Raw genomic sequence first — 24,236 nt, forward strand, 5'->3', positions numbered from 1 at the left:
TGTACGGAGAGTTTGTAAATAAACTTGTCTTTACAAGCACTGGAGAAAGTGTTACAAGATTTACACTACTTAAAATAAGGACAAATTATCATTAATACAAAATGGCTAAGGAGCAGCTTTCCTGGCCCAGCAAAGACAATTGTGGACCTGGAAGAGATGAAAGCCAAAATCTATAATAAGTCACGTAACAACTGATAAAAATTTCTGGAAGGAGACTGCAAATGCCTAAATGCCTTATTTCCCAGGCTGAGTGATTGTAATTTGTAAAGCACATGGAAGAGAATAGGAGCTAAGGAAATATAATCCAAGAGGACACCCACATGTAAATATCACTGGGGAATAAGAAATTATGGTGCTACCTTCTGAAAATAGAAAAATTAGTAAGCATGCAACCTCCAAATTAATGGATTTGGCAGAAAACCTATGTGGTCAGGACACTGAAAAATGGCCCAGTTCTCAAAGTAAATAATGCTGGTTTGTAGACACAAAGAGTCACAAGAATAATTTTGATTTTGTGTGGAAATTCAAAAATGCAATATTAAAATTTATGGCTCCATTGTATATTCTTGCCTCCTTTGTCATGGATTAATTGACTGGCGCTGTGCGGGTTCTCTATTCTGTTCCACTGATAAATATAAAACCTCTCTCCTTTGAGCCAGAATCAAACCAGCGACCCAAGGATGGCCACAGACAGGCATCTACAGTCCTCCACTCTACCAGCTGAGCTACCAAAAGGAACACACATTTGATTGAATATATAATGAATATACTGTAGAGAAAAGACTGTCTCTTCAGCAAGTTGTATTGGGAAAGCAGGACAGCCATATGTAAATCAATGAATTTAGAACACTCCCTCACACCATATACAAAAAATAAACTCAAAATGGCTTAAAGACTTAAATATAAGACATGGCACCATAAAACTCCTAGAAGAGAACATAGGTGAAACATTCTCTGAAATCATAGCAATGTTTTCTTAGGTCAGTCTCCAAAGACAATTGAAATAAAAACAAAAATAAACAAATGGAACCTAATCAAACTTAAAAGCTTTTGCACAGCAAAGGAAATCATAAATGAAATGAACAGACAACCTAGGGACTGGAAGAAAATATTTGCAAACAATGTGACCGACAAGGAATTAATTTTCAAAGTATAAAAACAGCTATACAACTCAATAACAAAATAACTAACTAAATAAATAACCCAATAAAAAATGGGCAGAAGACCTAAATAGACATTTCTACAAAGAAGACATACAGACGGCCAAAAGGCACATGAAAATATGCTCAACATCATTAATTATTAGAGAAATATAAATAAAGACTACAATGAGGTATCACCTCACACCAGTCAGAATGGCCATCATCAAAAAGTCTACAAATAATAAATGCTGAAGAGGGTGTGGAGAAAAGGGAACCCTCCTGTATTGTTGGTGGGAATGTAAATTGGCACAGCTACTGTGGAAAATAGTATTGATGTTCCTTAAAAAACTAAAAATAGAGTTACCACACTCCTGGGTATATATCTGGAAAAATCTCTAATTCAAAAAGATACATGCACCACAGTGTTCATAGCAGCACTATTTACAATAGCCAAGACATGGAAGCAACCTAAATGTCCATCGACAGATGAATGGATAAAGAAGATGTTGTACTCATATACAATGGAATATCACTCGTTCATAAAAAAGAAAGAATGCCATGTGCAGCAACGTGGGTGGACCTAGAGATTATCATACAAGTGAAATAAGTCAGACAGAGAAACACAAATATCATATGATATCACTTATATGTGGAATCTAAAAAATGATACAAATGAACTTATTTACAAAATAAAAACAGACTCATAGACATAGAAAACAAATGTATGGTTACCAAAGAGGAAAGAAAGATGGGGGAAGGATAAATTAGGAGTTTGGGATTGTCAGATATAAACTACTATATATAAAATAAACAACAAGGCTTTACTGTATAGCACCGGGAAGTATATTCAGTATCTTGTAATAAACTATAATGGAAAAATGTATGAAAAAGAGTATGTGTGTATATATATATATATATATATATATATATATATATATATATAAAACTGAATCACTTTGCTGTATACCAGAAACTAACACAACATTGTAAACCAACTATACTTCAATAAAAATAAATAAAGTGATGGCTAAGTAATGTGGCCACCTGCAGGCTGTTAAGGAAGAATGCCCCAGTATGCACTGGCTAATAACAGGGAAGTAAGTTATTTTCTATTTAAAATTATTTATAGCAAGGAAATTATTACCCAGCATAATCTTATACTCTGTGTAGTTATAAAACTTAAATTCTTCATACATGACAATTGTTGGTATAATTTTTCATAAGATATTACTCATTATTCCTCATTATTAAATTTGATTAGTGAGATTAAAAAGAATACATCCATTATGATTATTCATGCCGTTCTTATTTTGTTTCACCAATATTTTAAAAAGCAGAGATGTGGCTCCTGGCTTATGCCTAAGAGACACAGGATTTGGAAAATTCAGCATTTGAAAAGAATGGGTTTGAACTGACTGAAGTTTATTACAATGGCTCTAAAGGAGATGGGGAGGACTTCACCTAGTTAAAAATGATTTTAAAATAAACTATACAAAATAGCTCTTGGAAACTATAGTAAGGCAATGTGAAATAAACACATTTCCATCTGTAATGTATTTAGTGGTTTGATTTGATAGTAGGACATTTGCTGAAGTTAATAGTTATAGGAATAATTGAAATATAAACAATTTAAAAATTATGCAGACAGATTCCATGTGAAGCAAATATTGGCAGGTCAGCTAATTGGTAACATGGAAAAATGGTTTCAGACTAACAAAGGATAATTTTAAGTATCCATCACTGATAAGTATTAACCATTTGAAGATTAGGCTATAGACAAGTCTGTATAATCTATTCTGCAAGCAATGAATGAAGAAGGAGAAGAAAAGCAGAAACCATCATGGGCTGAAAGTAGGGAAAGCTAAGAAGAGAAACAAAAACAAAAGTTAGATGAAATTTGGAAATTATCCAGTTAATACAATTACTGTAGAAAATTTGAGTGATGAATTTAGATGAAGATACCAAATTTGGCACCTCTAGACTCTTGTTTATTTGACAACACTAATTAGCTTGTTCCTCTTCACTTCACTTTCTATTGTGTAGTTGTGCCTAAAGCTACCCTCTAATACAACACCAGATGAAAACTGGGTGATTTATTCAATTATTCAGATGTTTTGTCTATATTAGTAAGGTTTTTTTCTTTTTTCATTTAGTTATTTTTGCGGTGTATATCATTTCAATAGAAATTACACCCAAGTGGTAAATTTTTGTTTAACCCCCAGGGACATAGGCCAGGCCAAAAGATAAGGAAAAATAACATTTAAAAAATATTTAAAAATTTTAAAAAATAATGTTGGAAAATACACCTTCATCTGACAATAATTAAAAGAGATATTCATAAGCCACATTTCTCTCAGTGACTCAGACTCCCTACCATCTATTCCCTGAAAATCACTCCCAGAGAAGAGGGCAGGCACAGTAATAATATTAGGTACAGTTGCTGAGTCATTAGTACATACTGTAGGCACTGGGATAAGCAACATATTATGTATATGATTCTATTAGAGCCTCACATGAGGATTAAGATGCATTAACCCATTAATACCCAAGGACCCCTCTTTAGGTTTGAACTTTCAGTTGAGTCATCAGAGAAATGCAAAGGTTCCAATGAATAAATAGATATCCATTCAAATTGATTTGTCATTTGGCTCACTGTAGCCATATTCTACGTCTTTCTTTTGCTGATGTACTAAGTATCCTCAGATCTTCTCTCCACAACCATAGTCTTTGTGTGTGTGTGTGCAGTACGTGGCCCTCTCACTGTTGTGGCCTCTCCCGTCGCGGAGCACAGGCTCCGGACGCGCAGGCTCAGCGGCCATGGCTCACGGGCCCAGCCGCTCCGCGGCATGTGGGATCTTCCCGGACCGGGGCACGAACCCGTGTTCCCTGCATCGGCAGGCAGACTCTCAACCACTGCGCCATCAGGGAAGCCCAACCATAGACTTTTAATATCCCTTAATAGATGTTATTCCAATAGTTCCACTTTTCCCATGCTCACCATCCTGTGACGTTAAGGTGAAGGACTTATTGGAGTCGGGGCCCAGCACCAAGGTTGCCAGTTAGACCTTTGTCCATAAATTTGAATCGTGAATCTGGTTTATAAACTTAAAACTAATTTCTAATGGGTTTTGCTCTTCTGTCATTTGATTCTTCCTTTTAATCCAAATATCTTTAAGTTTGATATTATTCCTCCAGAATTTAAACACCAAGGACAATTCTTGTTCTTACTTCTATATTTTCAAGTTAAAATCAATATCTTTTCATAGAATTTCTCTTTTCTAACTAGCACATATTTGAATCTCTTATATTGCATGATAATTCAGACTGTTAAAATCATTGCTATGGTGGGTCAACGTATTGGACAATGGCATAACTAATTTTATCATAAGAGCCCATTAAGTTCTCAGTAAACAAGCCTTTCTCAGGGTAAGGAGGGTGCAGTAGAAGGCTGGGCAATGACTCACTCATCAGCCAGTGGGAAAGAATCTATACATCTGAACCTCTATTATACAGTCCCTGGATCTCTTACTACTAGCACTAGACATCAGATTGGAATGCAAGAATATTATCCACTTTCTATACCACACACACACATAAATCACTTCAGTTTTTCCTTCTGGAAAATATTTTTCCCTTTAAACTCCATTGTTCATGTAACCCATCTTTAGATATATGGTAACCTTCAGTGTGTCTTGCTCTAGGTTCCAAACTCCTTCTACCCAACCCCCAAGGTGTTGTCTTTTTATTGCATGGACACTTGATTGTTTTGACTTCTGGTAGATTGATATCACATCACCTCCTCCCAGTGTCTCGATGACCTTAAAGAGCTCTACAGGCCATTGTGGGTGAGCAGGGGGTGGGGAAGTTGTGGTCAGGATCTGGACATTTGTAAAATAATTATATTAAGTCCATTAAGAGAAGCGCACTCCTAAACAAACATCATTCCTATCTGATGAATAACCTCTTCAAAGACTGGGTATGGAGGTTTAGAAGGGGCTCTGGGTTGCTAATTAATGTCAGAGTATAAAAAGCAGATTTAAACAGGATTAAGATCACATTTCCATGATTGAAACATTACTATTTTATGTCGAGTGCATTTACTCTCTGGCAAGAGTGTAATCGAAAGGATATTCAAACGTAACAAATGAGGTCATAAATTGTGGTTTTACTACAGCACACACATCTAGAAATTCAAATGGATTGCTTCTCTTGGCAGCTTATTTGAAGACTGTAAGGTTTTATAACATAAATCTCCCCCTCTCTCTCTCATACACATGTGCACACACACACATGTGCCTATGAAATTTTATTAAGATCTTCACTGAGATGGACTATTAAACTACTGGTATTAAAAATTACATAAATATTTAATTAAATCTGGCCAAACTAAACCGCTTTTTGCATATTTTTAACTTTAAGATGGATTAAGATTTTCTAGTAATCCAGTATCTTATTCCTTTAAGTGATTTTTCTGTTTCAAAAAAAAACAAAACCAGTGTGAATGTATTTTGGGTTTTGGTTGCTTCACATTAAGAAGAAAATTTTAACCTTATAATCCTGTGAAATGATTTTGTTGGGAAGATAGATTTTTCTTTCCATACCATAATGTTTCCTACAAAACAGCCAGAATCAGACAGGCTTGAGATCATTTGTCTTCCCTCACAGCTATTCCTATTCATTTCTTCAAAGGCTATTATCACTCTTTAATTTCACACCCATTTGTTAAGAGATTTGAAAAACTGATCACAGTGCAAATATGTCAGGGAACCAGAAGTGTACTGGGTATTCCAACCAAGAGATTTTAATGTAGGGAAATGGTTAAACAGATGTTGGAGAACTGAAAAGTCTAAAAATGAACACTGTAGTAATTATTGCAAGAAGGGCTGTCATCTCTAGGGTTGGAGAAACAAAGAAAATAATTTGAGGTTATCAGAGAACCCAGATGCTTGGAGCAGTGGCTCTGATGAGTTGAGATTTGAATCTCTGAAGAGGTCCATTGCCCAGCTTCTGTGGGTAGTCTGAGGGTAATGAGACTGATTCTGAAAGTGTGGCCATTCTGGGAATGTGGAAAAAGGCTGTGATCCACACCATCTGCTGCTGCCTGTAAGGACCATTGCTGGAGCAATGCCAGTAAGAGCATCAAGTTATACAGAAAGAATTCAGTCCCTTCTTCTTCTTGCCTTCCGATATCTTTTAATGCCCCCTATTGGCATAATCTAACAGAGAACCAGCTACTAAAGCAGAAATATAGTGTGTAAAGTCCATTATCTCAAATCGGTGAAATAGAAAAGTGGGTTTGTCACCAAGGAAAAAGCTTAGCAACTGGCATATCGGGTAGACAGACTAATGGCTCCCCCGAGGTTATCCACATCCTAATCCCTGAAACCTGTGTGTATACTACCTTATATGGCAAAAGGGACTTTGCAGATGTAAATATGTTAAGGACCTTGAGATGGGAGATTACACTGATTTATCTGAGTGGGCTCAATGGAATTATGAGGGTCCTTACAAGAGAGAGGCAGGAGTACAGGAGCATCAGAGTCAGAGGAGATAGGAAGAAGCAGAGGACAGAGAGAGCTACTTAAATATGATGTACGGTAAGAGATACAGTGTTGGATTTTTTTTAAAGTTTTTTTTTTCTGATGTGGACCATTTTTAAAGTCTTTATTGCATTTGTCACAATATTACTTCTGTTTTATGTTTTGTTTTTTTGGCCGCAAGGCACGTGGGATCCTAGCTCCCCAACCAGGGATCGAACCCACACCCCCTGCATTGGAAGGCGAAGTCTTAACCACTGGACCACCAAGGAAGTCCCTAGTGTTGGATTTTTAAGTATACACTTATGAGTAGTGAATAAAGTTTTCATTCTTTTAAAAGCATATTTGCTCTACTAACAACTTCTCTAATATTTTGTAATCAATCAGAGTTTTAACCCAAGACAATTTAGAAAATAATACTTTCCATTCTCCTCTTCAAAGACAGGCAGGATGAAGCTTAGAGAAAATTATACAGACACTGTCCATCAAGTGCTCAGTAAATGTTGTCAACTAAATAATACCACTTTTTACATTGCCATTACTTCCTGTAAGAAGTTTCAGTTTAATAGATTTTTTTTTCAGGAGAGCTCTGCTCACGAAACTCAGCAACGTTGTTCCCTGCTATTGGGAGAACAGAAACATGTCCATAATAATCCTTCAGTTCTGTCGCTTGTGTGGGCTGATCCTTGAACCAACTCTAGAGTCAGTTCTTAAAGAGAAAGGAGTAAACAGTCAAGTGATGGCTTTTAACTTTCAAAAAATGTGCCTGTATAGGAAGTGGGAGAAATGCAAGAGAAGTAAAAAAATAAAGTTGCACTGAATTAATTCTAATTGAGGAGTTGACTGGTTTGTCAGCAGTCTATGTCTTTTACAGGAGATGTTATTTCACGTTGTTGGCCCTATGTTACTTTCAGCCAAGATGGTAAAAAGAAAACAGGATACTCTAGATTCCTTCACCAAAAGAAAACAAAAGGAAGGAATCTTGCTCTATTTTCCTTCTCTCTCTTTTCGTCCTGTTCCCCTACCACGGAAGTCCCAAATAAAGCTCCTGATGAATATTGGGTCAATTTTCACAATCTGATATGGACCATCTGGAGTCTGAGAGAGATTGGGCTTTACTGCATTCACGTAGGTGGTCTCCTTTAATATTTTAAATTAGTTTTATAATTATCAATATAAATATTACATTCACAAAGCAACAACAGGGGACTCTACCCTGTAGAGCTAATTAAATACCTATAAATTAGCTCAACTCCTCTGCTAAGGCTGCATAACCTCATACTTAAGTGTGTGCTTTAATTGCAAATGGAATTGAATTCCTTTGAGTTTTACTTTCAGTATAAATTTCTATCTCCTTTTTGTTCTGATATCCAATGGATAACTATAATTTTCATTTCATCATTGTTATCATGTAACTCTATCTTGGATCTACTGGAAATATTTATGTAATCTATGGTTCCAAGAAGGAAAACAATGACATTAAAACTAACTTTCAGAAAAATTTACTGTATTTTTAATGGACAAGGGACAGTGCCTCTTGGGTACTTTATTAGCACTTTATCAAGTATTGTGCAGTATGCTTTACTTTGAATTCTCAGCGTGTCTCTGCAGATTCAGGAAACAAGAACGGACCCCACAGCATCATCCCTTTAAAAGGGAATTTTTATTGACTAACGTTCAATCAAGACGAGTGTTCCCAGCATGTTAAAATATAATGATGCTTGCTCTACACACAGTTGGAGGATGCCATAAGCAGCAAATTTTTACTTGTCCGATTAATCATCCCTTCTTCCTCTGTGGGGTTTCAGTCCAGGATAGCTTGCTCATTGATAAAGGTTGCATCCCTTACTTTATGGCGAAGTTACAGCTAGAATCATAGAATTGTGGAATTAAGCATTTCTACAAGTACAGCACAGTTCTGTAAATTCTGTTCTCTAATAGATTTCTCCTGTAAAATCAGAACAGTATTCATACAGGGGAGAAAAATCTCACACTGGGCTAAGTCAAAAATTATTGATGAAGGGTTTGTTGTCAAAGAAAAGAAGAGCAACATATTTCTTTATAGCCAGAGAGCTGGAGTCCACCTCCAGCAGGTTCCACTTTCCTGACAAAGGGTATTTCTTAGTTCTCTCTATATAGGTTAGGGTATTCCTTAGCTTTATAATTCCAGACCCCAACCATGTATATCCTGGAATAATGGTAAGAGTTACAGAGTCTGACAGACATAACTCCACCACTTAGGGAAATTATTTACATATTTAGCATATGCATACATAGCTTAACTTCTGGTACTGGATTTCATGGTTTGTCAACACATTTTAGGTAATTGTAGAAACTCATAAAACATACATGATATAGGACTTTAGGGGGTGATAGGGTTATTCTATATCTTGATTGGGTGGATGTTATAAATTGCGTGTGTTAGCCAAAATTTGCAGAACTGAACACTAAAAAAAAGGAGGAATTTTGTTAAATATGAAATTATACCTTACTAAAACAATGGAGAAAAATAACATGGATAGTGTAGGAAATAGTGACAGTTCATGAATTGTATTTTTAGTCATTTCACATGCTGAATGAACTTACAGAGAACTTAATTTTTTCTAATTAGCCTTCTTCTTAGAGTTAAGTCCTATATGTTACACTTTGTAAAAGAAATTAGGGACACTTAGGTGTTTGATATGGCAGCTCTGCATTTGTCTTCCTATTCTAATGATTTAATAAAAGTTTGTCTGACACTCTCTAAACCTAAAGCAAAATGTGAAGCTTTGTTTATCTTTTTTTACAAGCTCCCTACTTTCATCCCAGGTGTCTATTTGTTTGGGAAAATATAACAAGATCTCCGGGTAGTCCATGCTCCTTGCGTGTCCTATTTCAGAGAATGGTGTGTTGAACATCTCCTGCATACATGTCAAGAATTGAAAAGTTTTGTGCTAATATGAGGGGGGAAAAAGGGAAAAGAACACTTGCTAGATCAACCTCTCAAATTTGAGAGCTCAAAAACAAAAGACTTCACTTGTGAAAGTCCAGCTTACCAATCACAGAAATTGCAGTAGAGCAACTAAAATATATGCATTCTAATTTCATCTCCTCCACTTACTTGGTGACCTTTAGTGGATCCCCAATGGATATGGCACCTATTTTATAGAAATTTATGAGGATCAAATGAGACAATGTGTATAGAAGCATGTTGCAATTTTAATGTCTTATACAAATATAAAGATAATATTAGTAAGTATGAATGTGTGCTGGGCAAAAGAGCTACCCATTACAATGCTATATCACTCTTTCCAGTACCTCATCTCTAAAAATCATTTTTTGCTTACTTTTGAAAACAATCTATGAGATTTCAGTTGGTCAACATATGACCACAAATACTAATGTGCCTCCCTTTACAGCTTGAGATGAATAAAAGGCTGAGATGGCCACTATCAAACAGAGCTCTTGCTTTAGTCATTATACTTTATGACACCAAAGACTAGAAGTTCTTGGTCCAGCTCAGCATCTAGGCCAACACTGACACAGAGCAAGCTTAGGGCAACAGAAAGCAATGATTTAGACAGAGCTCTTTGTTAATCTCAACTATTTTACACAGAAAAGTTTGAGAATGTGATAAGAATTCCAAACATCAGGATTGAAATAGTCTTTCAGTTATTGAACAAATTTTTCCATCAGAATGGACTACAAGTAATTTTCCAATGTCCTAAAATAGATTACCTAGTGGTAGTCTACTGGCAATGCCTAAAAACCCATCATGAGGAACAAGGATGGAACTACTTTTTTGTGGATAATGTACAAAAGGCAAAGGATGGTGGCTGTGTCAGTCCATGCAGAGGCATACTCCAGGGGTCTTCTGGTGAGAAAAAGAAGGTCTAAATGCCAAAAATTCTCTTCTGGTTGCTACAGGCTACTGGACAGTTCAGCTGGGTGCCTGAGGCTGCTTACAGCCCTGCTTTCTTTGAGGTGTTAATGCCCGTTTGGTACCAGTTGACCCATCCACAGGAGCCAAAGGGCTGATATCTCTGAAACCTGATGCTCAGGGAATTAGCTGACCTCTAGTGAACCTAAATTCTGCACAGACCTCAGTATACACTGCCTGCTGTTTCACTGCAGGGAGCTGTAACCTGGTGGTCTGCTCCAGAGATGTGAGAATTTGGGACCTGTGTTCTTCTAGCTGTTACCTTATCTCTTATTATTTTATCCTATTTGATTATGTTCTTTTAACTGATGCCTTTCACTTTCACTAACATCTAATTTTTAATTTTGCATACTTTCGAATTGGTACTATAACATACATAGAGTGCATTCATCTTAACAATACAGCCGGATGTGTTTTTACATATGTATCCACCTGGGTAACCACTACTGAATCAAGGCATAGAATAGTACCAGCATTGGAGGAATTTCTCTCATTGTCTCCCAATAATTGCACTCCCCCAAAATAAGCACTATTCTGACTTCTGTCACAAATACATTGGTTTTACCTGTTTTGAACCAAAGGTAATAAAATCAAAACTATGTACTTTTTTTGTCTGGTTTCCTAGAGCATAATTATTTTGATTTTCACCCCTGTTATTCACCAGTAGTTGATTGCTTTTTATTGCCTGTATTAATTCCATTGTATGAATGCACAATGGTTTTTTATCCATTCTCCTGACATTTTGTGATTTCTTGTTTTTAGCTATTATGAATAGTAATTCTGTTAACATTCTTGTAGATGATTTGGTGAACATATATATACATTTCTATTTCTTAGGAACTAAGAGAAAAATTCCTGAATTATTGGAATGCAGATTTCATAGAAACTATAAGTTTTCCAAAATGTTTGTTCACCCTCCCACCAGCAGTATTTGACAATAAGACTTCATACTGTAAATCCTTTAACTTTTTGCCATTTTAGTGGATGTAAAGTGGTATTTTATTGTGGTTTGAATTCACATTTTTCTGGTGAATAATAATATTGATTAGATTTTGATATGCTTATTGGTTATTTGGATATACTATTTCATGAAATGCCTGAAATTTTAAAAAATTTGTATGGCTTGTTTACATCATATTAATTTACATGAACTCTCAATATATTCAGGATACCAGTCCTTTGTCAGATACATAAATTACAAATATCTTCTTCCAGTACATGACTTGTCATTTTATTCTTATAATGACTGATATCTTTTGATGAATCTGCAGTTGTGATTTTATTAAAGTCCAGAGTATCAGGGTTTGAGGGGTTTTTATTGAAGTATAGTTGCTGTACAATACTATATAAGTTACAGGTGTACAATATAATGATTCACAATTTTGAAAGGTTGTATTCCATTTATAGTTATTATAAAATATTGGCTATATTCCCCATGTTGTACAATATATCCTTGTAGCTTATTTTATACCTAATAGTTTGTACCCTTTACTCTCCTACCCCCATATTGTCCCTCCCTGCTTCCCTCTCCCCACTGGTAACCACTAGCTTGTTCTCTATGTCTGTGAGTCTGCTTCTTTTTTGTTATATTCGTTAGTTTGTTGTATTTTTTAGATTCCACATATAAGTGATATCCTATTTGTCTTTCTCTGTCTGACCTATTTCACTTAGCATAATGCCCTCCAAGTCCATCCATGTTGCAGCAAATGGCAAAATTTCATTCTTTCTTATGACTAAGTAGTATTCCATTGTGTGTGTGCATATGTATATATACATATATATGTATATATACACACACACACCACATCTTCCTTTTTTAATTTTAATAATACATTTTATTTAATGTACATATAAAACATGGTATTTCAACATGTATCAACATAAAAAATTATTAACAGTATATTTTATATTCTTTTTCTCATTTGAAGTCTTCAAAATCTGGTGTGTATCTTACACTTTCAGCATCCCTCAGTTAATTCTGGCCACAGTTCAAGAGATCAATAGCCACATGTGGCTAGTACCACATCTTTATCCATTCATCTGTTGATGGACACTTAGGTTGCTTCTATATGTTGGCAATTGTAAATAATGCTGCTATGAACATTGGGGTGCAGGTATCTTTTCGAATTAGTGTTTTTGCTTTTTTCAGATATATACTCAAGAGTGGAACTGCTGGATCATGTGGCAGTTCTATTTTTGTTTTTTTGAAAAAACAGCATACTGTTTTTCACAGTGGCTGCACCAATTTACATTCCCGCCAGCAGTGTACAAAGGTTCGCTTTTCTCCACATCCTTGCCAACATTTGTTGTGTTCTTTTAGATGATAGCCACTCTAACAGGTGTGAGATGAAATCTGATTATGGTTTTGATTTGCATTTCCCTGATGATTAGTGATATTGAGCCTCTTTTCATGTGCCTGTTGGCCATCTGCCCTTCTTCTTAGGAAAATGTCTATTCAGTTCCTCTGCCCATTTTGAAATCAGGTTGTTCGTTTTGGGGTGTAATTTGGTTTGATTTTGGTTTTGGGTTTTGGGCGAGTATTTTATGTATCTTGTTTAAGAAATCTATGTCTATCCTAAGGTCAAAAACATATCTTCTGTTTTCTTCATGAAGCTTCATTTTTCTATCTTTCACATATAGACCTAAACTCCATCTTAAGTTACTTTTATTGTATGCTGTAATATAGGAGGCAAGGTTCATTTTCCATATGGATATTTAAAATTATAGCACCATTTAATGCAAAGACCACCCTTCTCCCACTGAACTGCAGTGGCACCTTTGTGATAAATCGAGAGACTGTATACATGTAAGTCTATTTCTGGACTCTTAATTCTGTCCAATTGGTCTATTTGTCTTTCCTTGCATAATCCCTTACTGTCTTAATTACTGGAGCTTTATAGTAAGTCTTGAAATCTGAGAGTGTCAGCCCTCCAGCTTTGTTCTTCTTCAATATTATCTAAGTTTTTAAAGGTCCTTTCATTTCCATATAAATTTTAGAATCAGCTTGTCAATTTCTACACGAAAACGTGCTAGAATTTTGATTGGGGTCACATTGAATTTATAGATCAATTTAGGACAAATGATACCTTAAAAATATTAACTCTTCCAGTCCACAAAATTGATATGTCTCTTTAGTTCCTTGTCTTCTTTAATTTCTTTTAGCAACACTTTGTAGTCTTAATTATAGATGTCTTATACATCGTTTGTTAAATTTAATCCATAAATACAGTTTTAAGCTGCTATTTTATTTTTATTTTTTTTGCGGTACGCGGGCCTCTCACTGTTGTGGCCTCTCCCGTTGCGGAGCACAGGCTCTGGACGCGCAGGCTCAGTGGCCATGGCTCACGGGCCCAGCCGCTCCGCGGCATGTGGGATCTTCCCGGACCGGGGCACGAACCCGCGTCCCCTGCATGGCAGGTGGACTCTCAACCACTGCGCCACCAGGGAAGCCCAAGGTGCTATTTTAAATGGCATTGTTTTTCTAATTTTTTTCTTTTCTTTTCCAGCTGATGTACAGAAATAAAGAACTTTTTCTCTACTGCTTTCCCAACCAGTAAAATTCCTAAATTACTCACTAATTCTATAGTTCATAACTTCTTTTGGAATTCTCAAGTGGCTAATTATGTCATTTGTATACACAGGCAATTTTATTTCTTTTATTCTTCAATATGTTTATAATTTTCATTCCTTTCTTCCCTATTGACTGAACCGTCAAAACTGCATTGAGTAGACATGGTAGCAATGGACATTCCAGACTTAGGGGGAAAGAGTTCAATATTACACCAGTAAATATGTCAGCTCTAGATTTTTGTAGATGTCTTTTATCACATTAAGTTCTCTATTTTCCCAATTTATTCATATTTTTAAAAATCATGAATGGTGCTGAATTTTATTCAATACCTTTTTTGTATCCATTGAGATATGATTTCCTCTGTTTTACAGTTCTTTTTGAAATTATATTGACTAATTGATTTTTAAAGATTAAAACATCATTGTATTCATTAAATAAACCTTACTTGGTCATGAGGTATTATGCTATTTCTATATTGTTGTATTCTATTTATTAATATTATGTTTAGGAATTGTGAGCCTATGTTCATGGAAGATAAAGGAATATAATTTTTACCTATAATGTCCTTATCATGTTTCAATGTCAGGGTTAAACTGACCTCACAATGTGAATTGGAAGTGTTCCCTTTCTTTATTCTCTGAAAGAATGTGTGTAAACACAGCATTATTTCCTCCTTAAATTATGGAGAGATTAGCCAGTGAAGCCATTTAGGCCTGAAGTTTTCTTCATAGGATTTTCATCATGGATTCAATTTCTTTGGCAGATATAGACCTATTCAGATCTTCTATTTTGTGTCAGCTTTGATAAGTTGTGCTTTTAAAGAATTTTTCTTTTTCATCTAAATTGTTAGCTTCTTCACATGAATTTATTTACAATATTCTTATTATCATTTTGTTGTCTGTAGGGAAAATCTTTAGGGCTACTTAGGGATGTGGATTTCCTCACCTTGGGAGTAAATATCAGAGTTGAGTCCCCTAGGACCAGAGCAACCATGTACAGCAAGTGCAACATCTTAGACTGGAAGAATGGGGAGAAAGAGAAGGAGGAAAGAAGAGAGGAAAAGATAAAGGGAGAGAAAACTACAGGCACAACTTACCTAATATATATATACATATATTTTATTTTATTGCCAGCTTTATAAACTTGTTCACATTATACTGATATATATATATATATATATAGTTCATTTTTTAAAACATCTTCATTGGAGTATAATGGTGTGTTAGTTTCTGCTTTATAACAAACTGAGTCAGTTAAACATATACCTATGTTCCCATATCTCTTCCCTCTTGCGTCTCCTCCCACCCTCCCTATCCCACCCCTCGAGGTGGTCACAGAGCACAAGCTGATCTCCCTGTGCTATGCAGCTGCTTCTCACTAGCTATCTATTTTACATTTGGTAGTGTATATATGTCCATGCCACTCTCTCACTGTGTCACAGCTTATCCTTCCCCCTCCACATATCCTCAAGTCCATTTTCTAGTAGGTCTGCATCTTTATTCCCATCTTGCCCCTAGGTTCTTCTGATCATTTTTTTTTCTTTTCTTTTCTTTTTTTTTTACATTCCATGTATATGTGTTAGCATACTGTATTTGTTTTTCTCATTCTGACTTACTTCATTCTGTATGACAGACTCTAGGTCCATCCACCTCCGTACAAATAACTCAATTTCATTTCTTTATATGGCTGAGTAATATTCCATTGTATATATGTGCCACATCTTCTTTATCCATTCATCTGTTGATGGACATGTAGGTTGCTTCCATGTCCTGCCTATTGTAAATAGAGCTGCAATGAACATTTTGGTACATGACTCTTTTGGAATTATGGTTTTCTCAGGGTATATTCCCAGTAGTTGGATTGTTGGGTCGTATGGTAGTTCTATTTTTAGTTTTCTAAGGAACCTCTGTACTGTTCTCCATAGTGGATGTATCAATTTACATTCCCACCAATAGTGCGGAGGGTTCCCTTTTCTCCACACCCTCTCCAGCATTTATTGTTTGTAGATTTTTCGATGATGGACATTCTGACTGCTGTGAGATGATATCTTACTGTAGTTTAAATTTGCATTTCTCTAATGATTAATGATGTTGAGCATTTCTTCATGTGTTTGTTGGCAATCTGTATATCTTCTTTGAAGAAATGTCTATTTAGGTCTTCTTCCCATTTTTGGATCGGGTTGTTTGTTTTTTAATATTCAGCTGCATGAGCTGCTTGTAAATTTTGGAGATTAATCCTTTGTCTGTTGTTTCATTTGCAAATATTTTCTCCCATTCTGAGGGTTGTCTTTTCATCTCGTTTATGATTTCCTTTGCTGCACAAAAGCTTTTAAGTTTCATTAGCTCCCCTTTGTTTATTTTTGTTTTTAGTTCCATTTCTCTAGGAGGTGGGTCAAAAAGGATCTTGCTGGGGACTTCCCTGGTGGCGCAGTGAGTAAGAATCCGCCTGCCAATGCAGGGAACATGGGTTCGAACCCTGATCAAGGAAGGTCCCACATGCCATGGAGCAATTAAGCCCATGCACCACAACTACTGAAGCCTGCGTGCCAAGAGCCCATGGTCTGCAGCAAGAGAAGCCACCACGATGAGAAGCCCATGCACAGCAATTAAGAGTAGCCCCCGCTCGTCACAACTAGAGAAGACCAGTGTGCAGCAACAAAGACCCAACACAGCCAAAGATAAATAAATACAATAAATTTTTTAAAATAAAGGATCTTGCTGTGATTTATGTCATAGGGTATTCTGCCTATGTTTTCCTCTAAGAGTTTGATGGTGTCTTGCCTTACATTTAGGTCTTTAATCCATTTTGAGTTTATTTTTCTGTATGGTGTTAGGGAGTGTTCTAATTTCATTCTTTTACATATAGCTGTCCAGTTTTCCCAGCACCACTTATTGAAGAGGCTGTCTTTTCTCCACTGCATATTCTTGCCTCCTTTATCAAAGATAAGGTGACCATATGTGCATGGGTTTATCTTTGGGCTTTCTATCCTGTTCCATTGATCTATATTGTTGTTTTTGTGCCAGTACCATACTGTCTTGATTACTGTAGCTTTGTAGTATAATCTGAAGTCCGGGAGTCTGATTCCTCCAGCTCCGTTTTTCTTTCTCAAGATTGCTTTGGCTATTCAGGGTCTTTTGTGTTTCCATACAAAGTGTGAAATTTTTTGTTCTGGTTCTGGGAAAAATGCCAGTGGTAGTTTGATAGGGATTGCATTGAACCTGTAGATTGCTTTGGGTAGTAGAGTCATTTACACAATATTGATTCTTCCAATCCAAGAACATGGTGTATCTCTCCATCTATTTGTATCATCTTTAATTTCTTTCATCAGTGTCTTATAATTTTCTGCATACAGGTCTTTTGTCTCCTTAGGCAGGTTTATTCCTAGATATTTTATTCTTTTTGTTGCAATGGTAAATGGGAGTGTTTCCTTAATTTCACTTTCAGATTTTTCATCATTAATGTATAGGAATGCAAGAGATTTCTGTGCATTAATTTTGTATCCTGCTACTTTACCAGATTCATTGATTAGCTCTAGTAGTTTTCTGGTAGCATCTTTAGGATTCTCTAGGTATAGTATCATGTCATCTGAAAACAGTGACAACTTTACTTTTTCTTTTCCAATTTGTATTCGTTTTATTTCTTTTTTTCTCTCATTGCTATGGCTAAAACTTCCAAAACTATGTTGAATAGCAGTGGTGAGAGTGGGCAACCTTGTCTTCATCCTGATCTTAGTAGAAATGGTTTCAGTTTTTCACCATTGAGGATGATGTTGGCTGTGGGTTTGTCATATATAGCCTTTATTATGTTGAGGAAATTTCCTTCTATGCCTACTTTCTGGAGGGATTTTTTCATAAATGGGTGTTGAATTTTGTCGAAAGCTTTCTCTGCATCTATTGAGATGATCATATGGTTTCATCCTTCAATTTGTTAATATGGTGTATCACATTGATTAACTTGCATATATTGAAGAATCCTTGCATTCCTGCTATAAACCCCACTTGATCATGGTGTATGATCCTTTTAATGTGCTGTTGGATTCTGTTTGCTACCATTTTGTTGAGGATTTTTGCATCTATGTTCATCAGTGTCATTGGCCTGTAGTTTTCTTTCTTTGTGACATCTTTGTCTGGTTTTGGTATCAGGGTTATGGTGGCCTCATAGAATATGTTGGGGAGTGTTCCTCCCTCTGCTACATTTTGGAATAGTTTGAGAAGGATAGGTGTTAGCTCTTCTCTAAGTGTTTGATAGAATTCTCCTGTGAAGCCATCTGGTCCTGGGCTTTGATTTGTTGGAAGATTTTAAATCACAATTTCAGTGCTTGTGATTGGTCTGTTCATATTTTCTATTTCTTCCTGGTTCAGTATTAGAATGTTGTGCATTTCTAAGAATTTGTCCAATTTTCCAGGTTGTCCATTTTATTGGCATAGAGTTGCTTGTAGTAATCTCTCATGATCCTTTGTATTTCTGCAGTGTCAGTTGTTATTTCTCCTTTTTCATTTCTAATTCTATTGATTTGAGTCTTCTCCCTTTTTTCTTGATATGTCTGGCTAATGGTTTATCAATTTTGTTTATCTTCTCAAAGAAGCAGCTTTTAGTTTTATTGATCTTTGCTATCGTTTCCTTCATTTTTTTCCATTTATTTCTAATCTGATCTTTATGATTTCTCTCATTCTGCTAACTTTAGGGTTTTTTTGTTCTTCTTTGTCCAATTGCTTTAGGTGTAAGGTTAGGTTGTTCCTTTGAGATATTTCTTGTTTCTTAAGGTAGGATTGTATTGCTATAAACTTCCCTCTTAGAACTGCTTTTGCTGCATCCCATAGGTTTTGGGTTGTCTTGCTTTCATTATCATTTGTTTCTAGGTATTTTTTGATTTCCTATTCTGTGATGTCTTGGTTATTAAGTAGTGTGTTGTTTAGCCTCCATGTGTTGGTCTTTCGTACAGATTTTTTCCTGTAATTGATATCTAGTCTCATAGCATTGTGGTCGGAAAAGATTCTTGATATGATTTCAATTTTCTTAAATATATCAAGGCTTGTTTTGTGACCCAAGATATGATCTATCCTGGAGAATGTTCCATGAGCACTGGAGAAGAAAGTGTATTCTGTTGTTTTGGGATGGAATGTCCTATAAATATCAATTATTCCATCTTGTTTAATGTATCATTTAAAGCTTGTGTTTCCTTATTTATTTTCATTTTGGATGATCTGTCCATTGGTGAAAGTGGGGTGTTAAAGTCACCTACTATGATTGTGTTCCTGTCAATTTCCCCTTTTATGCCTGTTAGTATTTGCCTTATGTATTGAGGTGCTCTTATGTTGGGTGCATAAATATTTACCATTGTTAAATCTTCTTGGATCGATCCCTTGATCATTATGTAGTGTCCTTCTTTGTCTCTTGTAATAGTCTTTGTTTTAGTGTCTATTTTGTGTGATATGAGAGTTGCTACTCCAGCTTTCTTTTGATTTCCATTTGCATGGAATATCTTTTTCCATCCTCACTTTCAGTCTGTATGTGTCCCTAGGTCTGAAGTGGGTCTCTTGTAGACAGCATATATATGGGTCTTGTTTTTGTATCCATTCATCCAGTCTATGTCTTTTTCTTGGAGCATTTAATCCATTTACATTTAAGGTAATTATCAATATGTACGTTCCTATTACCATTTTCTTAATTGTTTTGGGTTTGTTATTGTAGGTCTTTTCCTTCTGTTGTGTTTTCTCCCTAGAGAAGTTCCTTTAGCATTTGTTGTAAAGCTGGTTTGGTGGTGCTGAATTCTCTTAGCTCTTACTTGTCTGTAAAGGTTTTAATTTCTCTGTCAAATCTGAATGAGATCCTTGCTGGGTAGAGTAATCTTGGTTGTAGATTTTTCTCCTTCATCACTTTAAATATATTGTTTCACTCCCTTCTGGCTTGCAGAGGTTCTGCTGAAAGTTTAGCTGATAACCTTATGGGGATTCCCTTATATGTTATTTGTTGTTTTTCCCTTGCTGATTTTAATATGTTTTCTTTGTATTTAATTTTTGATAGTTTGATTAATATGTGTCTTGGCATGTTTCTCCTTGGATTTACCCTGTATGGGACTCTCTATGCTTCCTGGACTTGAATAAATATTTCCTTTACCATATTAAGGAAGTTTACAACTCTAATCTCTTCAAATATTTTCTCAGTCCCTTTCTTTTTCTCTTCTGCTTCTGGGACCCCTATAATTCGAATGTTGGTGCATTTAATGTGGTCCCAGAGGTCTCTGAAACTGTCCTCAGTTCTTTCCATTCTTTTTTCTTTATTCTGCTCTGCAGTAGTTATTTCCACTATTTTATCTTTCAGGTCACTTATCTGTTCTTCCGCCTCAGTTATTCTGCCATTGATCCCTTCTAGAGAATTTTTAATTTCATTTATTGTGCTGTTCATCACTGTTTGTTTGCTCTTTAGTTCTTCTGGTTCCTTGTTAAACGTTTCTTGTATTTTCTCCATTCTTTTTCCAGGATTTTGGATCATCTTTACTACCATTTTTCTGATTACTTTTTCAGGTAGACTGCCTATTTCTTCTTCATTTGTTATGTCTGGTGGGTTTTTGCCTTGCTCCTTCATCTGCTGTGTGTTTCTCTGTCTTCTCCTTTTGCTTAACTTACTGTGTTTGGGATCTCCTTTTCGTAGGCTGCAGGTTCGTAGTTCCTGTTGTTTTTGGTGTCTGCTCCTAGTGGCTAAGGTTGGTACAGTGGGTTGTGTAGGCTTCCTGATGGAGGGGACTAGTGTCTGTGTTCTGGTGGGTGAGGCTGGATCTTGTCTTTCTGGTGGGCAGGTCCATGTCTGGTGGTGTGTTTGGGGGTGTCTGTGGCCTTATTATGATTTTAGGCAGCCTCTCTACTAATGGGTGAAGTTGTGTTCCTGTCTTGCTAGTTGTTTGGCATAGGGTGTCCTGCACTGTAGCTTGCTGGTTGTTGAGTGGAGCTGGGTCTTGGCATTGAGATGGAGATCTCTGGGAGATTTTCATCGTTTGATATTACGTGGAGCTGGGAGGTCTCTTGTGGATCAGGGTGCTGAACTTGGTCTCCCACCTCAGTGGCATAGCCATGATGCCTGGCTGGAGCACCAAGAGCCTGTCCTCCACACGGCTCAGAATAAAAGGGAGGAAAAATAGAAATAAAGAAAGAAGAAGATAAAATGAAATAAAATAAAATAAAGTTATTAAAATAAAAATACATATTAAGAAAAAAAATTTTTAAGTGAGAAAATAAAAAGGACAGACAGAACCCTAGGACAAATGCTAAAAGCAAAGTTATACAGGCAAAATCACACAGAGAAGCATACACATACACACTCACAAAAAGAGAAAAAGGGAAAAATGTATATATATCGTTGTTCCCAAAGTCCACCTCCTCAATTTGGGATGAAACGTTGTCTCTCCCGATATTCCACAGATGCAGGGTACATCACGTTGATTGTGGAGATTTAATACGCTGCTCCTGAGGCTGCTGGAAGAGATTTCCCTTCCTCTTCTTTGTTCGCACAGCTCCTAGGGTTCAGCTTTGGGTTTAGCTCTGCCTCTGCATGTAGGTTGCCTGAGGGCATGTTCTTCACTCAGACAGGATGGGGTTAAAGGAGCAGCTGCTTCGGGGGCTCTGGCTGACTCAGTCGCGGGGAGGGAGGGGCACGGATGCGGGGCGAGCCTGCAGCGGCAGAGGCCACGTGACGTTGCACCAGCCTGAGGCGAGCAGTGCGTTCTCCAGGGGAAGTTGTCCCTGGATCCCGGGACCCTGGCGGTGGCGGGCTGCACAGGCTACCGGGAGGGGATGTGTGGGTAGTGACCTGGGCTCGCACACAGGCTTCTTGGTGGCGGCAGCAGCAGCCTTAGCGTCTCATGCCCGTCTCTGGGGTCCGCGCTGATGGCCGCGGCGCGCACCTGTGTCTGGAGCTCGTTTAAGCGGTGCTCTTAATCCCCTCTCCTCGCGCCCCAGGAAACAAAGAGGGAAGAAAAGGTCTCTTGCCTCTTCGGCAGCTCCAGACTTTTTCCCGAACTCCCTCCGGGCTAGCCGTGGTGCACTAACCCCTTCAGGCTGTGTTCACGCCGCCAACCACGGTCCTCTCCCTGCGATCCGACCTCCGAAGCCCGAGCCTCAGCTCCCAGCCCCCACCCGTCCCGGCGGGTGAGCAGACAAGCCTCTCGGGCTGGTGAGTGCCGGTCGGCACCGATCCTCTGTGCGGGAATCTCTCCGCTTTGCCCTCCGCACCCCTGTTGCTGCGCTCTCCTCCGCGGCTCTGAAGCTTCCCCCCTCCACCACCCGCAGCCTCTGCCCGCGAAGGGGCTTCTAGTGGGTGGGAACCTTTCCTCCTTCACGGCTCCCTCCCACTGGTGTAGGTCCCGTCCCTATTCTTTGTCTCTGTTTATTCTTTTTTCTTTTGCCCTACCCAGGTACGTGGGGAGTTTCTTACCTTTGGGGAGGTCTGAGGTCTTCTGCCAGCGTTCAGTAGGTGTTCCGTAGGAGCTGTTCCACATGTAGATGTATTTCTGATGTACTTGTGCGGAGGAAGCTGATCTCCGCAACTCATTCTTCCGCCATCTTGAAGTTCTATTTCACCTAGTATTTAGTACTCAGTTATTTTCCTGAGTCTTAGCACTGTCTAGAGTGGGTATAAATAAAGATTTTCAATCTTCTTACCCCATGAAAATACAAGATGGTACAACTTCCTGTCCTGGAGGGACTATACCCATGACTGCGACCTAGTCTGGTGGGACCTCAATCTCCAGTCTCCTCTTTGACACCCACTTAACAGACAAGCAAACCAATTTCAGTGACGTTAATGAATAGTCCAAAGTCGTACAGTTAACAAAGTGTTGCTAATCTAAAAATATCTACGTTCCCTGGGCTTCCCTGGTGGCGCAGTGGTTGAGAATCCGCCTGCGGATGCAGGAGACACGGGTTCGTGCCCTGGTCCGGGAAGATCCCACATGCCGCGGAGCAACTAAGCCCGTGAGCCATGGCCGCTGAGCCTGTGCGTCCGGAGCCTGTGCTCCGCAACGGGAGACGCCACAACAGTGAGAGGCCCGCATACCGCAAAAAAAAAAAAAAAAAAAAAAAAAAAAAAAAAAAAAATATCTACGTTCCCTTCCAAGAATCTGATTGCATGATAATGATGACATGCTTTATTGAGACCTTTGCTTGTTTTAAATTATATGACATTCCAAAATATGGCTCCAACCCCTGAATTTGTACAGTTAGGGAATAAGACAAGGTCTGCTCAGAACTTTGGCATCAGGGAACTTTTCCTAGACCTGTGTTTGATAAATTTGCTTTCTTCATGTTCATTACAGCATTTGAAATTTCTTCCATCCTTAATACTGCCTGGAAAAAAATCAAACTGGAAAAAAAAATTTGTAACCAACCCTTCAACCACAGATTATGGGCAGCTCAACCAGTAACTAAAAGAACAAACTATATTTTCATGTTCCTGTCCCTTAGCTCCAAATCTTATATTTCACTTCTACCAGAGGGAGTCATCTGCTATCCCACGAAGAAAGGCAGAGGAAAGAAAGATACTAATAAGGAAGGAAAGCAACAAAGGAAGGCTCGAATGACGTTTAGGAGTGAGAAAGGAAAGTAGGAGTCATGGAGAACAGGGGAGCAGGTCAGTTGCCAATGCATCAGGCTGTTGTCACCAGCCACCTGAGAGAAAGCCTAGATAGACGCTGCCACTCACACCTAGCCTTTGCCAGCCCCAGCACAGCCTTCCCTCACTCTCTGATGTTCACCTAGCTCAACTCTTCTCTCTCCTGCCTGGGGTCAGGGAAAAGGATGCACTAAGCTCTTACAAGTAGAATTAGGTTTTCATAAAAATTCTTTGCAATTAGGACCAATAGCTCCCAGCTGGGAGTTGTGTTCATTTCATCATTTTCCACCATGAGTCTTTAACTCCATTTTCCCACCATGTCTTTCAACTCATTCTACTTTCAATCAGCCATTATTGACTAGAGGTGAAGCAGTGATCATCTCAAGTACTTGCTCTTGTAGAATTCATGTTCCAGTTGAGGAAACAGACTATAAATAACCCTACCCAAATATAAAATGCAATGA

At 37.6% G+C, this 24,236-nt stretch overlaps 1 protein-coding gene across 1 annotated transcript in view; it reads right to left on the reverse strand.

The window, feature by feature from the left end:
• C6 (complement C6) overlaps positions 1-22,659 on the reverse strand; it is a 400,163-nt gene extending 377,504 nt beyond the window's left edge. Inside the window, exon 1 of the mRNA XM_059060881.2 lies at positions 22,597-22,659. The gene's annotated coding sequence lies outside the window, so the exon portion shown is untranslated. The remainder of the gene's footprint in view (positions 1-22,596) is intronic.
• Between the last annotated feature and the right edge of the window lie 1,577 nt (positions 22,660-24,236).

This window comes from Kogia breviceps, chromosome 4 (genome assembly GCF_026419965.1).
Source record: "Kogia breviceps isolate mKogBre1 chromosome 4, mKogBre1 haplotype 1, whole genome shotgun sequence".
In the NCBI taxonomy this organism is placed as follows: domain Eukaryota; kingdom Metazoa; phylum Chordata; class Mammalia; order Artiodactyla; family Physeteridae; genus Kogia; species Kogia breviceps.